The sequence below is a fragment of the Protopterus annectens genome, chromosome 1.part0 (genome assembly GCF_019279795.1).
Source record: "Protopterus annectens isolate FY-2018-M chromosome 1.part0, PAN1.0, whole genome shotgun sequence".
In the NCBI taxonomy this organism is placed as follows: domain Eukaryota; kingdom Metazoa; phylum Chordata; order Ceratodontiformes; family Protopteridae; genus Protopterus; species Protopterus annectens.
In genome coordinates, this window is record NC_056725.1 from 439,738,221 (window position 1) to 439,753,115 (window position 14,895).

The following is a 14,895-nucleotide window of genomic DNA, read 5'->3' on the forward strand; positions in this document are numbered from 1 at the left end:
CAGCATCCCCCACTAGGTGACCATGAGGGATGTCCCCATTGGCAAATCTCTGGTACAGCTGCATCAGATGCCAGATGTGGGAGTCATGATAGCTTCCAGGGCAACCAGCACACATTCATTATTATGCCCTGGTCATCTCACACTTGGCAGTTGATGGAGGGGAAGCCCTTGTGGTTGATGTAGACCCTACCCCGCTCACTGGGTGGTACTTTGATGCATATGTGCATACAGTCTATAGCACCCACTACCTCAGGGTATTCTGTTATTTGGTGGAACAGTTGCATATTGCTGGCCAATGCCTCATGGGTGTTGGGGAAATATACGTGCTCACCGACATGTGCTGACATGGCATCCAGGAACTGATGGAGTACCCTGGATGCTGATGCCTGTGAGATCCCCATCATATCTCCAGTTGGCCTTTGGAAGGTACCTGTAGCTAGAATTCTTAGGCCTACAGATAACTTGGAATCCACTGGGATGGGTTCCCCTCTGTTAGTTCTGTGTGTCAGGCGTGGCCTGCACAGCTCAACAATTTGCTGTAGGAGGTCCCTGTCCACCCTATAGCACTCCAGCTCATGTAGCCCCTGGTAGGTTACCTTGGGTCTGTACACTCTTCTCCATCTCCTCACATGTGGGTTGGTCGACAGCATTCACAGCCACACCACCCTCAGCCTCTTCCACAAGTTGTTGTATGATAGCTATTGCAGCCACTATCATTTTGCTGTTGTGAGTGTTAAAAGTTCCCTGCTTGTTTACACCAGTGGTATAGAGTGTGGGAAAAACCATAGGGGAAGATGTTTGCATAGTTTATAGTAGTGTTCTGGGCTGGGCTGGTCTGCTGCCTGTGTCATTGGCTGATTCTGATACATTTCACCTGCCAGCTATGCTAGTTCTCCTTGGTTACCTCCCTACTGCTGTTTTCCCTTCCCATTGCCTTCCTTTTTTTTTATTTTAAAACACAATTTTATTAGTTTACAAATGCAAAGGAAACAAAATAAACATTCTTACAATAATAATGGATCAATCCTGTCAGGTAAATATAAGTAAACCAAAATATAACCTATATACATATGTGCCAATAATAACAAAAAGATTCCATGAACATAGCAATAAGATAATGTCGGATACGCATTTAACATACTACAATTCACCTTAAACCACTCATAAATTTCTGATAAGAAGGGGGAAGTTAAATTTCAAACATTCCAATTCCAAGACTATTATGGAAGATAAATACTAAAGAATAAATGAGCATGTTAAAAGATCAAGAGTAGAAGGGGTAAGTTGAGGTATTTGGTAGAATGTATCTGTTAATCATTAGACAAGAGTAGGAAGATAAAGTCCCATAGTCTCTGGTAAATGGCCCACTTGCAGGGATTAATTATTAGTAATTTTTGAGAATGAATATTTTGAATGGCCAGAGCTTTAAAGTCCCTCCAGGATATTTTGGTGCGATCCAACCAGTGCTTGGTGATATAGAATTTAACCAGAAGACAGAGAGTAATTAAGGCATGGAGCTTAAGTTTAGGACTATAGATATTCGTAACATGTAATAGTGCCATTTCCCAGGATAGTGTAGATTTGTGATATCCCATTTTATCTAAACGAACCTTGAGTGAGCATCAGATATTGTGGGAATATCTGCAAAATAGTATATGCATGATGTCTGCTTGTGGGTGCGAGCAACAAGAGCATGCATTGGAGGCATTTGGATCGAATTTGTTTAAGTGGACTTGGGTTAAATATAAATTATTTACAATCATGAATTGTGTATAAAAAAATTTTTTATAGGGCGAATACATAAGAGTGTAATTTATAGCCTGAAGTTTCTGCTCTATCAAGAGGTTTGAACCCTGTCAATCCCAGTAATCTGAAAATATGATTTTTCCTTGATTTAAAAATGCGGAGAAGGATCTGTAGGCCACGGAAACCATGTTTTTCTTGTTAGATAAGTTTTGAAGTAGGGTGGCCACCTGGTTTTGTTCTATCTCAGTACTAGGAAAGTTGTGCAGAACTGATATGGTAAGCTCTCTTAGTTGCCTCAGGATAATGGTATATTTTTTAGGTAGATCTAATGCCATACGTAGATCTGTTAGAGATAAGTGATTATATTTATGTAAATCCCATAAGGTAAAATCTTTAATTAACGGGAAATTGCACAACTTAATCATTTTACCGTTCGGGTTTATATTTGGATTAAGATGAAATGGCTGAAAAAGGAGGAGAGCATTTCCTAGTTTAATGGTTTGGAATAACTCCTGAAAGATTTTTATTAACCCCTTCAAGGAAAAGTGTAACTTTAGCTTTTTCAAGTTGAATTTACTTAAAAAGGGTAGAGCTTTTGGGTTAAGTTTGTTAGTTAGGGCATGATTGTACCATAGTTTGACCCATAGAGGAGTCCAAGTATGGGGGTTTGATTGGTATCTTGCAATTGTGTATATCCTGCTAGCTTGAATAATTTTGAAATATAGAAGTAGATTAGGCATCGCTAGGCCACTCATAATTTTGGCAGGATAAGTCTTTGATATGAAATTCTGACCGATTTAGGGTGCCATATAAATTTTGCAAAAGTTTTGTGTATTCTGTTAAAGAAAGAATTTGAAGTACAAGAAAGAGATGCATTAAGCTGATACAGAAGTTTAGGAAGAATATTCATTTTAATGATAGAGGTTTTAGTAAGCATAATGAGTTTTAGTTGTTGCCATCTCGAAATGTCCTGGGAGATGGAAAGCCATGTTTTTGATAGATTAGACTGCAAAATAGAGGTGGAGACATGGTCATAGTAGACTCCTAAGTATTTAAGGGAGTAGTCTAAATTAAAGGACACATCTGGGAATAGATAATTTTTATGTGATATGGGATTGATCGGGAAAATAAAAGATTTGTTTTGACTAATTTGGTAGCTCGAGATAGAAGCAAAAGTATTCAAGGATATCTCTAACTTTCTAATGTCAGTCAGAGGGTGTTCAGAGTAGAGATTCAGATCATCGGCAAAGGCAGTTAGACTAACCTTAGTGTTAAGAATTTTAGGAGTTGAGTGGTAGGTTTTCTGTGATAGAAACAAGAAGAGGGAATCTAAGTATAAGTTAAATAATAGTGGTGAAAGAGGGCACCCCTGTCTGGTACCGTTTGCGATCTTTGTCGGCTGAGAATATTGCCTGTTTATGTATAACCTTGTGTAAGAGCTATTGTATAGCATTTTAATAATATTGATAAAGTCAGGTGGGATGCCAAAGGAAGACAATACTAAGAACAAAAAATTCCAGTTTACCCTGTCAAAGGCTTTACTGGCATCTAATTCCAAAGCATATCTAGGGTTTCTTTCTTTTTTAGTAAGATTTATCATAGTTTCTAATGTTAAAGTATTGTCCCAGGTATGTCTGTTGGGTATAAATCCTGTCTGTTCTGGAGAAATTAAGTTGTGTATCATCTTTTTAAGCCTATTTGCTAGAATGGTAGAAATAATTTTATGTCTATATTTATGAGAGAAATTGGTTTATAATTATTTATGTTAGAAGCATCTAAAGTATTTTTAGGAATTAGAATCGTTTTAGAGGGATTAATATATCGGTCAGTGATTCCATTAGCCGAGATATGCTCATAGAATTGAAGCAGGATGGGAGCCACTTTAGTTTTGAATAATTTATAAAATTCAGAAGTATAGCCATCTGGGCCCGGTGCCTTCCCTAATTTAAGATAATCAATAGCCTTGTGAATCTCTGAAATCATTATCGGGGCTGAAAGGGCATTTTCCTGGGACTTAGTTAGTTTTGGGAAATTAAGATTAGTTAAAAATTTTTCCATCTCAGCATGAGAGGGAAGCATGCTGTTGGTAGCATACATATTTGTATAAATTTGGTGGAATAGTTGAATAATCTGTGCGTTTGATTTATATAGCGTGTTGCGATATTTAATGATTGTGATTCTTGGGGATTTGGGCGTGCAATTTATCAACCTGGCAAGAGCTTTGGACGGGGTTTGTAAAGCTTCAGAATATCTACCAATATATCTCAGTTCTTGAAGGGAAAAATTGGATTGCTGGTGTTCCAATAGTTCTTTTTGTTTAATATGTAATTGTTTTTCTATGTCTAAGGAGTAGTTATCCAGAAGTTTCTCATCCAAAGTCTTAATCTCTGATAATAATTTGTTTTCCAGTTCTTTATTTAGTTTCTTAAGGAAGGTAGCTTTTTTGATAAAGATTCCTCTCATCACAGCTTTACATGCCACCCATATAATATCAAAGGGGATGTCACTGTCTCGAGAGGAGGAAAAAAAGTTCTTTAAGAGTAAAAGTGATTTCTTCAATTAACGAATGATCTTTTAGTAAATTACTGTTTAGTGCCCAGTTATAGTTCTTGTATGTTTGGGATGAACCAGTAGTAAAATCTATCTCTAAGGCAATTCTCGAGTGATCTGAAAGGAATCTAGGTTCAGTTCGAAATTTAATTTGCCCATTCGTTAACGTGTTAGGTAATAGAAAGAAGTCTATACGTGACCAGGAGTGGTGGCACTTTGAGTAATAAGTAAAACCATTATTATTCCCAGAGTCACAATCAAACGAAATAGGGTCCATCAAATCAAAGTCAAGTATTAACTCTCTCAAAGCCAGGGAGTCCTGAAAGTTTAGGATTTTCGCTTTACTTGAGTGATCTATGTTAGGGTCAATTACCATATTCCAATCACCCCCCATAACAAACATATGATTTGGGAATTTAAGTAAGAGATTATAGACCTTCATGATAAAATCTTGCTGCCCTGAGCATGGGCCATAAAGATTTAGAAATAAGACAGGTGTATTTAAATTATGAGATAAACATTTAAAGTAGCACCATCTTCCCTCTTGATCTACTCCCCTGTCAATAATCGTAGGTTTAAAAGATTTTTTAATAATGATCGCAACCCCCCCTGGAGTTATTAGAAAATCCTGATGAAATAATGTCCCTAACCCATTTTCTATTGTTTTCTTTTTCCCACTCATCATTTTTCATGTGAGTTTCCTGAATGAAGCAAAGATCTGACTGGGATTTAAAAAGTAAATGTAATACCAAATTTCTTTTATTTTTCTTCTGTATCCCCCTAACATTCTAGGAAGTAATATTCCAGATTTTATCCATTTCCTAGTAGGGTCAAAGTAACAATATAAGGGTATCTGGAATGTAGAATGAAAAACAGAGAATAACTTTCAATGGAATTGCAGCATATAGCAGTATATAAAGGAATGGCACAATACTCTCTCAATTCTATCCCCGTGCCTAACCACAAATCCCCTATCACTGAGAGAGAAGTAAACCTATATACACTAAATAAGTATGAATTTACTAAACAACTGACACGTAAGAGTACCAACAATATTTACAATCAATATACAGCATCAGACTGATTCCCCAAAAATTCATCAGAAACCCTACTTATCTTATCCAAATAGCTTCCAAACACTTTGAATTGACATGCAGAGAATGGTTAACTATAAAAGAGTTGACCAAATCCATGAAATTAAACAATTTCTCACAGTTCTACGTATAATACTCTAGAAGATTTTAATATTAAACACCCAAAGTATTTAGACAGGAAACCTCTGGTATAAACTAAAGTATCAGAGTGTAATCAATAGATTAACCTTAGGAGATTTCTGTATATAACAATTAATATATTTATATGGAATGTAGTGTAGGTGTGATCAGCTGGAGTGGATATTGGAAGATATTGGAATAAGTAAACCTAGGAAGTAATGATACAGCACATCTACACACCATGAATCTCCTGTCTATATATGCTGTATTTCAACTGTTAGTTTAGTAGAATATAGAATCATCTTTAAACCAGTGATATATAAGCAATTATAAGATTTCAAGTGAAACCTAAAGGCAAAATCGGGTGTAAGCACAGTAAATCTAGGATTGTATCCCCAGGGAGAGTTATATCAGTTCTGACTCTACATAGTAGTTGTATCAATTTATAAAAAGAGAATGGAGTAGTTAAATTCTCGCCCTACCAGTCAATAAATTTCTATTAGTATCATTGTTCTTGATCACTGTAGAGCTCCATCATTGCCAGTCACATATATTAGCAATATTGGCGCTTTTCTGAAAGAGCGTTGCGTTACAATCCATCAGTGGAAGTTCGCAGTTATATTTCCGAGTCCGGATGAGTAACATTTATGACCTGCACCTTTTGTTGCAGTTCGGGAATCCCCAGGGTAACTAAATCCGAGAACAAATGGTCCTAATAGACTGGAGAGCGACCTGAACAAAATATTCCAGCAACTATGATTTTTTATTCCCTGGAAAGTTACCTGCTATCTTGAGAGGCATATGGAGTAGCAAACAGTCTCCGATAGTCAAGAACAGTTTTCGGTAGTGTTCAGCGTGCAGGAGGCACTGATCCAAAGCATTTAGCAAATATTATATCCACCTCTTTTGGTGAGGACATAGTAAATTTAGCATCATTAAAGGTGAATGACAGAGAACACGGAAATCTCATTTGAAATTTAATTTTTCGGGCGATAAGATCAGCACAATAGGGAGAAAGTTTGCGACGTTTGTCTCTGATTTCAGGGGGTAGGTTTTGTGAGATAATAATGGTTTGGTTGTTCCATGAAAAATTATTTGATTTTTTTGTAGGCTGCAAGAATATTTTGCACATCTTGGTAATTGAGCATTTTCACATAGATGGGTCTTGTGGTTGAGGTGGATTGTTGTTTCCGCAAGGCTCTATGCGCTCTTTCAATAGTGTATTTGGTTGAAGGGTTATTCACATGAAGTAGGTCATTAAATATTTGTGTAATGGTTTCAATTAGCTGGTAAGATTCGTACTTCTCAGAAAGACCTCTGATTATTAGATTATTGCGTCTACTTCTAGCCTCTGGGTCGACGATCTTTATTTGGATGTCATAGATTGTTCTGTCTCTAGACTTAATTTCTTCTTTTAAGTGCTCTATTTCTATTTCATTTGAATTAGATCTACCTTCTACAAGATCTAGACATTCAGCAATTCTATTTATTGTGCATCCGAAGGGATTCATTTTTTCAGCTAGCTCTTGAATAGCTGAGTGCAAGGGGAGCAGGGCGCTTTTCAGATCGTCCAACTGTAGTGTTCCATCAGTTTTCTGCTTAATTGGATCTTTTATTTGTTCTTGTAAACTTTTAGATGATCTCAGTCTCTTTGCCTCTTTCCCCAGAGAAGTAGATATAGCAGATAATTTAGCCTTTGTATTTTGAAAATCCATATTTTCAGCTTCCTTTGGCATTGCTAGTTTTGTTTCTCTTCTTATGGGTACTGTCATTCGTTGTGGTGCTGAAAGTTCAGGCCTCTAAATATCCACGTGTAGGATCGTTTTCTTCTAGCTGTAGATTAAATAGTGCAGATTTATAGCATTAGTCCCATATATTTGCCTAGGTTTCGGCTCTAACTCTTTCTACAGATATGGTTTTGAAAGTATAAGGTCTATGTCCAAAAATTACTGCATTTAGTAGTATAACCTAATATAAGAAGTAGGAACTATGAGGAGAGGGTACTTCTCAGACGACCACCATTTTGCCTTCCTGTTTAAGCCCAGGGGTGCGCCGCACAAACAGAGTGCTCAAATGTGCACAGTGCTGCTGTTTCCTGGTTTAACTTTTTTTTAAAACCTTTAAAACCTGGAGCGCAGTGTTCACACCCGCTTAGGCAATGTAAAGAGTGCTAGGCAGATTCAGACACACCCCCTAGATTAGCTATGCTAAGCTAGGAGCAAACCCGGGCCACAGGGCTCCAATCCACTTATAGTATGCCTGACACCCCCCCATGATGTCAGCTAACTCCTAGGCTTGCACCAAGCTATTCCTACTCTTACACTGTTGGGACCTGACTAGCATGCTGGGGAAAACTGGGATTCACTATAATTCCTCTGATTTGCATAGGATTGCCTGCTAGTGCATAGTTACATATCTCACACTGAGCCTCTCCCTTAGCAACCACTACTCACTGGCCATGTTGTCTTCTGCCTGCCATTGCCTTGTATGGCAGAATAGTGACATTAGATAGACTGCTTAATTTAGGTTGATTTTGTTATTTTCCCCCGATCCCATTTGCGCGCCACTGCCCTATGCTTAAACAGCCGAGATCGGCTAAAAAAATAAAAGTTGATTTTTTTTTGGCTGCTTGCAATGCCAATGGCCTTATACTTGGCCATTGGCATACTTCCTAAGTGATATGCAGCCTTTATTTGGAGCTGTCGCAGCTCCGTTTTGGATTTTGCAGAAATGTACTCGGTTACTAACCAAGTACATTTCTGCAGATTGCACTAGTCCTGCATGGCTGGTTGCGAGCTTCCTGGATCACAAATTCACCTCATTTGCATGGATTTCACCTGCAAATGGGGTGATTTGCATACAGGGGCTTAGTCCATGTGGGATTAGTGCAGGAGCACTCGTGCATACCCCTGCAGGCTGTCCCTGGATGGCACAGCAGACATATTGCCTGCTAGAGCTCCTGCACTGATCTTGCACGTCATGCAGGGCATAGAGGATACAGGGGTTGGTGTGTCTTCCAGTGGCTTTCGTGCTTTCTTGGATGTTTAAAATGTTATCAAATTGCCATACTGTGAAAATGTAACCAGCTATTTGTAATCTCATTTTACTGCATTTCTGAGACATTGGTGAGAAGAAGTATAGAAAAGACCATCACCACAGTAAACACATCTACAAACAACCGAACAGGAAAATCACAATTTATTATTAGTCACAAATGTTATATTGCCTAATCAACACTTATTTTAGCTGTATATTACAGAACATGTCTTTATGATTCATCCTGTGGGTTCTTTTTCTTTAACTCTTAAGTAATACTTTGTTGTGATTAACAATACCTGGTTTTCATCAAACATCTTATTTATGAGCTATATCTTATTAATGCACCTTATTTTCTTCAGTATTCAGCATGTCACAATTATTTGCTATTCCAGCTGCAAAGAAAGAAGTAGCTATATGGCTTTCAGAGCCAATTGCCAATGAATGCATTTCTGTCCAAAGATTTTTTTAATCTCTAAATTTGATTGCACTAATCAAATAGCTAGGAAATAAATTGTGTGTAGTAATGTTGAATGAGATTTGAGTTTAATGGCAGGAGTATTCTCAAAAATTCTCATTGTTTCTGAAGAGTTATCTAATCTCTTCATCCATTGTTGACACCAAAATAAAGTGTAGCAGGAAATGACATGGCAAATATTATAATCTTTGTGAAAAGCTTATCCTGTAATAGATAATACAATTTCCTTCAAATATATTTCTAAATAAAGGTTATACACTCATATACTGAACTTTTCCAGTGCTCTTGGCAAATGTAAAATATCTTGATTTTTTTTTTAAAGATTATGTGGTTTGATATTGAATATCATTTGAGGTGGGCACACATGCGGACAGACAGAAAGACAGAGAGACTCACACACATACACACACACACACACACACACACACACACACACACACACACACACAAGCGCGTGCATGCACGTGCGTGCTCGAGCAGGCATTTTTTTTTAATAATCCCTGTCTGAAACACTTTTTCTTCAGGATAATTCATTCTCATTAGAAACTGAAATGAGTATCTGAAGTAATATATCTTAACAGCCACTATCTATACATTATGGGCATTCATGCCTCTATTAGTGGTCTAAGTGCTCAATTATTTCAATAATTGTTGAAACACTAGGTGTCAGATTTCAGTGAGATATTTTAACTTTCACTGAAATGTACTAATGAATGTGTTATTTACCCTAGGATGTTTTGAATGCATGTTTTAAATTAGCATATTGTTTCTAATACTTGCTTCTGATGCTTTGTCATAAACAAAGTCGGAAGACTTTAGTTAGACTGCAGTTTTGTAGATCTTGAATACTCCCAAACATTCCAAAGCAAAATTGTTGATGTAGGCACTTCTTTGAATTTTGAATTAGTACAAATATTGCATGCATTTGATTAATCCCCATCCTCTTAAGCAGCATTTTAAATAAACATACTTTTCTCCAGGATAATTTCAAAGCAGCTGTAGAATATTTTTTGTTTAATGTTAGCTTTATGGATATTCTTCTTCTAAAATAAAATCTAAGCCATTTTTATGCAATTCAGATCCAAAAGTTCTTCATATCAATGACTGCTGCCATGCTACATAGTTGCCAATTGCCCCCGAGTTTGCTGCATGTGTTTTCCTTGCCCTCTTAAAATATTTAATTTTTCTAGTAGCTTATGTATTGTCAGTGGTGCAATGAGTAGCATCCCTGCCTTTAATAAAGACAGCTGTGAGTTCTATTCCCACACTAGGTTGATTAATTGCTGCCACTATAATACAGCATACAGGGGGATGCTGTACTCCTCTCCTTCAAGATCCTGCTTTATATATTGAAAAGAATAGAGAAGATTCCTGATGCCTTGGATAATTTCCCCTTGTAGTATAAATAAAACCATGGGCCTCCCATGAAAAGAGACTACTAGCCTAGTGAGACTAACCCAGTCAACTAAGGATAAATGATGTTGTAGTCAAAAGTGCAAGATGTAAATCTTCCTACTTCCATTTAATAGCCTATAAGATTAACCCAGTCAACAAAGGATAAGTGATGTAGTCAAAGGTACAGGATGTAAATCTTCCTACTTCCATTTTCCTATGGTGTGAGTGTACTCCTAGGTTACACCTGAAAAAGGGCATTTTGTCCATTGGGTTTAGCTGGTTAACAAATGATTAAAAAAATTGCATTTAAAATACCTTTCTTTTGCCCCACCCCCACCACCAATTATTTTTGGTTTTGTCTAGAATTTTTGATCAAAGAAATTGAGAATTGTCGTGAACTATTCTTTGTAATATGTGTGACTTTCTGGCAAATTGTTGTGAAATAGTCACTAACTAATGTCAGGCATGTGAGTTTCAGACTTTATGTCCTTCAGAAAATGCTTGGTGATGCAAATTTCAAACTATGTAAGAGAAAGATTTAAAACCTTTTCCTGGTTGCTGGGTCCTTATCTCTGATTCTTGAGCTAAGAGGTCTTGAGAGCATGGCAAGTGCAATGGGATGCACTGTGTGGGTCTCACATTTGTGAGCTAAAATACTGTTCTGAATTTATACAGTCATACAAGGGGCTGTAATTGATGAGCCACATATGTGGGTGTGTTTGTGGGTAACCTGCATACTAGAGTAATTATGGTGGAAAGGATGGAATCAATTGTTGTAAACAGGGCATCAGTATATGAGTAATATTATTTGTGTGTAATCTTTGGTTTACTAGTTTTGTTGACTGCTAACATTGTGCTTATTTTTTATGAATAAACTGCACAGCTTGAAGTCTATGAGTTTAATTTAAAATATTAACCATGAATGCAGTTTTCATTTAACTTATATTTTGTAGGCACAAGGGTCCAAAATGCATTGTGTTGCATTACAATAGTTTTGTACTTGAGGCATTTGTATCCAGTAGGCTGTCCCAAGCTTTTAAGAAATTCATTACATGATTGTCTTTTGAAATCCTGTACCCTTCAAACAGCCCCTAATTAGTGCTTCACTATATGCTACTGATTAGGAATCTTTGCACATCTGCTGTAGTTTAATGAATTATCAGATACATTTTCATTAAATGTGAGTTTAAAATGAAGAGAAGTTTACTGTTGCTCATGCTGTTTTCATTGTGAGAGTGTTTTGTTTTATTCATCAAATGGTTGTCATTGTTTTTCTTTAAATATTTTAATAAAAAATTGAAATTAAATCCAATTGTCTGTGATATTTGTAAAAGTAAAAAAGAAAACAGTATGCACGCTGGCAGCTTTCAGCAGTGTATTGTGGCAACTGGGAAGAGATTGTCTAGTAACAGTATTTTGGTTTGGCTGGGGAGGTGGGGTCTGGTTCATTACTCTGTTGGGCCCGACTTGACCTGCATCTGGCTTATTGATCAGAAATTGCATGTGAGTATTTAGCATCATATATATGCTCCGTCTTTTAGTTTTACTGTCTTATAAACCAGATAAACCCAGGAGCACTATGCAGTTAAATCACTTACCCAAAGTCACACAGTAGAAAATGGAGTTAGAAAGAATCTGTGCTGCTGATTACTGAAGCAGCTACCTAAGAGTTTAGAACCTTAATCCACTGTGTTAATTTTTATACCTTCACTTATAAGTTCATTTTCTGATAAGCAACTGAGTGTTAAAAATCATTAATATTTGTAGTCAGCCAGTAATGTCACTTGTTAAAGTTTCATAGTTTTTGTTGTTCAAATGTTTAGAAAATGCATGTTGATGCAAAAACTCTTCTATTAACTTTTGAGTGAATTAGAGTAGTTTGCCTCTTATCTGTCTCCAGTTTTGCAGAACATCACTGATTTTGCTTTGCCCTGTCCCTCATTAATTCCCTTTTTTCTGCCAAATTAATGAAGATTTCCATCAGTAAATAATGCCAGTCATTATAGTTTCATAGTTTTTATTGTTCAGAGAACACATGACCATGCAAGTGGTATTGCTCTGTTAATATTTTAATTGCTTTGGGGTTATCTGACACATATGTTAACAACTGCTTCCTGTAGTCAAAGGTACAGTGTTTGAATCATTTCACCTCCATTTGCCTACTTTGTGACTTTGAGCAATCACTTAACCAAACAGTGATCCTGGGTGACCACTAATCAGGGACATTTTCAATGGGATTCAGCAAGCAGCCATGCAGGAATAAGTTCTTCCTGCATGGCAGGGACTGTTCCTGTACAGCACGGCAGCATGCCTTGCATATTCATGAAGGTGTGCTGCCTGTGCTGTTAAACGGACATGGAGGTGAGTACGAGTGCAGGGGGGGTGTCTGAGAGAAGATCTCTCACAAGACACATGCCCCTGCACTTCAGAATTGCCTTACAGCAATTAAAAATGAGCAAAAATGCTCATAACACCCCCGACCCATCAGGAAAACAAAAGTGGTCAAAGGCAGAAGGGAAAAATGTCCCACGGAGCAGACAGCTGATAAAATTACATGTTTAGCATTAGCAGGGATATTCTGAAGGTTATAGATAAAATAACACATCAAAACTCTTTTCTTTATAAATGCGAAAAAGTTTAAGCATAGCTGCATGGGTTGCCTGTTGCTTAGCTATGTTTAGTCCAGCTTAAACAGCACAAGAAGTTAAATAGCAAGAGACATCCACCAAAAGCAGTATTGCAATAGTGTAGTGGCTAGAGTGAATGCCTTCTAAGCAGCCTTTTCTGGTTCGATCCCCACTGTAACCACTTCACATTTTACATGTGAAAACAGTACATAAAGTTTTTTTTTAGTACTACCTACTAAATAACATATATTTGTTAACCGGAGTACTGCATTGGGTCCAGATGTGAGGTGTCAGTTTAATAAAGTTGTGAAATACCCATATAAACACAAGTGCCCCATACAGTATAGTCAAACATGAATAAATGTAATGAAAGCACATTGGGGGATGTCAGGGACAGTAAACAAATTTATAATATGGAATGAATGATGAATCAATGCCATACAGCAGATAGTTTATAAAATGAAAAATAAGCAATGCTATGCATTGCACAGCTCTGTTTACCAGGTGTAAGCATTGTGTAAATATGACTGCTAAGCAATAAGTAGCCCAGCTAAATGGATTTACCCATTGGTAAGCAGTGCTGAACCTGCCCCTTTAAGCAATGCCAAAATTAGCTAAGCAGGTTTGTCCATAGAGTAGCTTAGCTCAGCATACTCAAAACAATCCAATCATGGCAAAGGGCAGGAAATCGGCCATATTTAAACCCCACAGGTGGGAATACAGCTCATAACTGGTTGCAGCTTCCCACTGTAGGCAGAATGGCTGGAGTCTGAGAGGGAATGTGCTTCTGTCACAGCACTGGGGCTTACAGGAGTCCAAGGTCATGGTAGGACTCCAGGTAAAAAAACATGATGGGAGACTGCTGCAGGGCCAGTACCAAGGCTCCCAATATAAAGCGGAAGCATGGGACCATCTTGCCCATGACCTCACCAGTGCCACTGGTATCCCGTGGAGTGGTGAGCAGGTCAGGCACCACTATGGACTAGGACTCGTACATAAGATAGAAGAGGTCACTTAAGGTTAATCATTTGTGAACTGAGGGGGTGGAGCTAGAAACTAAACCTTCTATTTAAGGGGTAAAATAAAACATTTCAGAACTTTATTGGAAAGGCTCACCCAGACTCTGCTACACTTTGCTGTGAGGGAAAGGTTGGTTTGCTTTTTATTTGTTGTATTTTGTATTAGTTTATTGCCTTTTTATATTTTGAGTGCTGTGATTTTTCTTTATCTTGTGTTTTGCTTGTGTTCTGCTTTTAACTGCATATTAAAACTTCAAAAGACACCACAGCTCTGTCAATTGTGAGTCAGGCAGAAATTTTCCCCGCCCCGCCATCCTGTCACTGTCATGTTCTTAAATACCACTGTCTTTCTAGCTGCCTGCCTCTTATGTTAATTTGACCATATATCTAATTTCCTCTCTGCTTTCACTGGCTTATGTGAATAAGCACAAAATTATCATTTTATGAAATCACTCCCCTTCAACTATTTAAATTTATTGGCCATTCTACTGTATTACATAGTACCAGAATACAAAAGTGATCACCCCTTTTCAATCCATCTTGCTGTATAGTGACTCTCCACTAAAACTTAACTTTTTAGACAGGTAAAACTTAAGTTACCTACTTTTCTAGTGCACACTGCAGTGTTTAGGATAAGCCATTTTTTTTCATCTAATCTTTAAGCATCCCTGTGACTAGCATTTGCTCTACCTGCTGGAAAGCACTAGGAAGCCTTAAACTGTTACAAGCACTCAACTCTCCTTATTATTAAGGAGAAGTTAATCATAGGCGTTAAACAGCCTATAATTGCAAAGCACCTTGCTAAGGTAAGAGAAAACAGCTCCTGTACT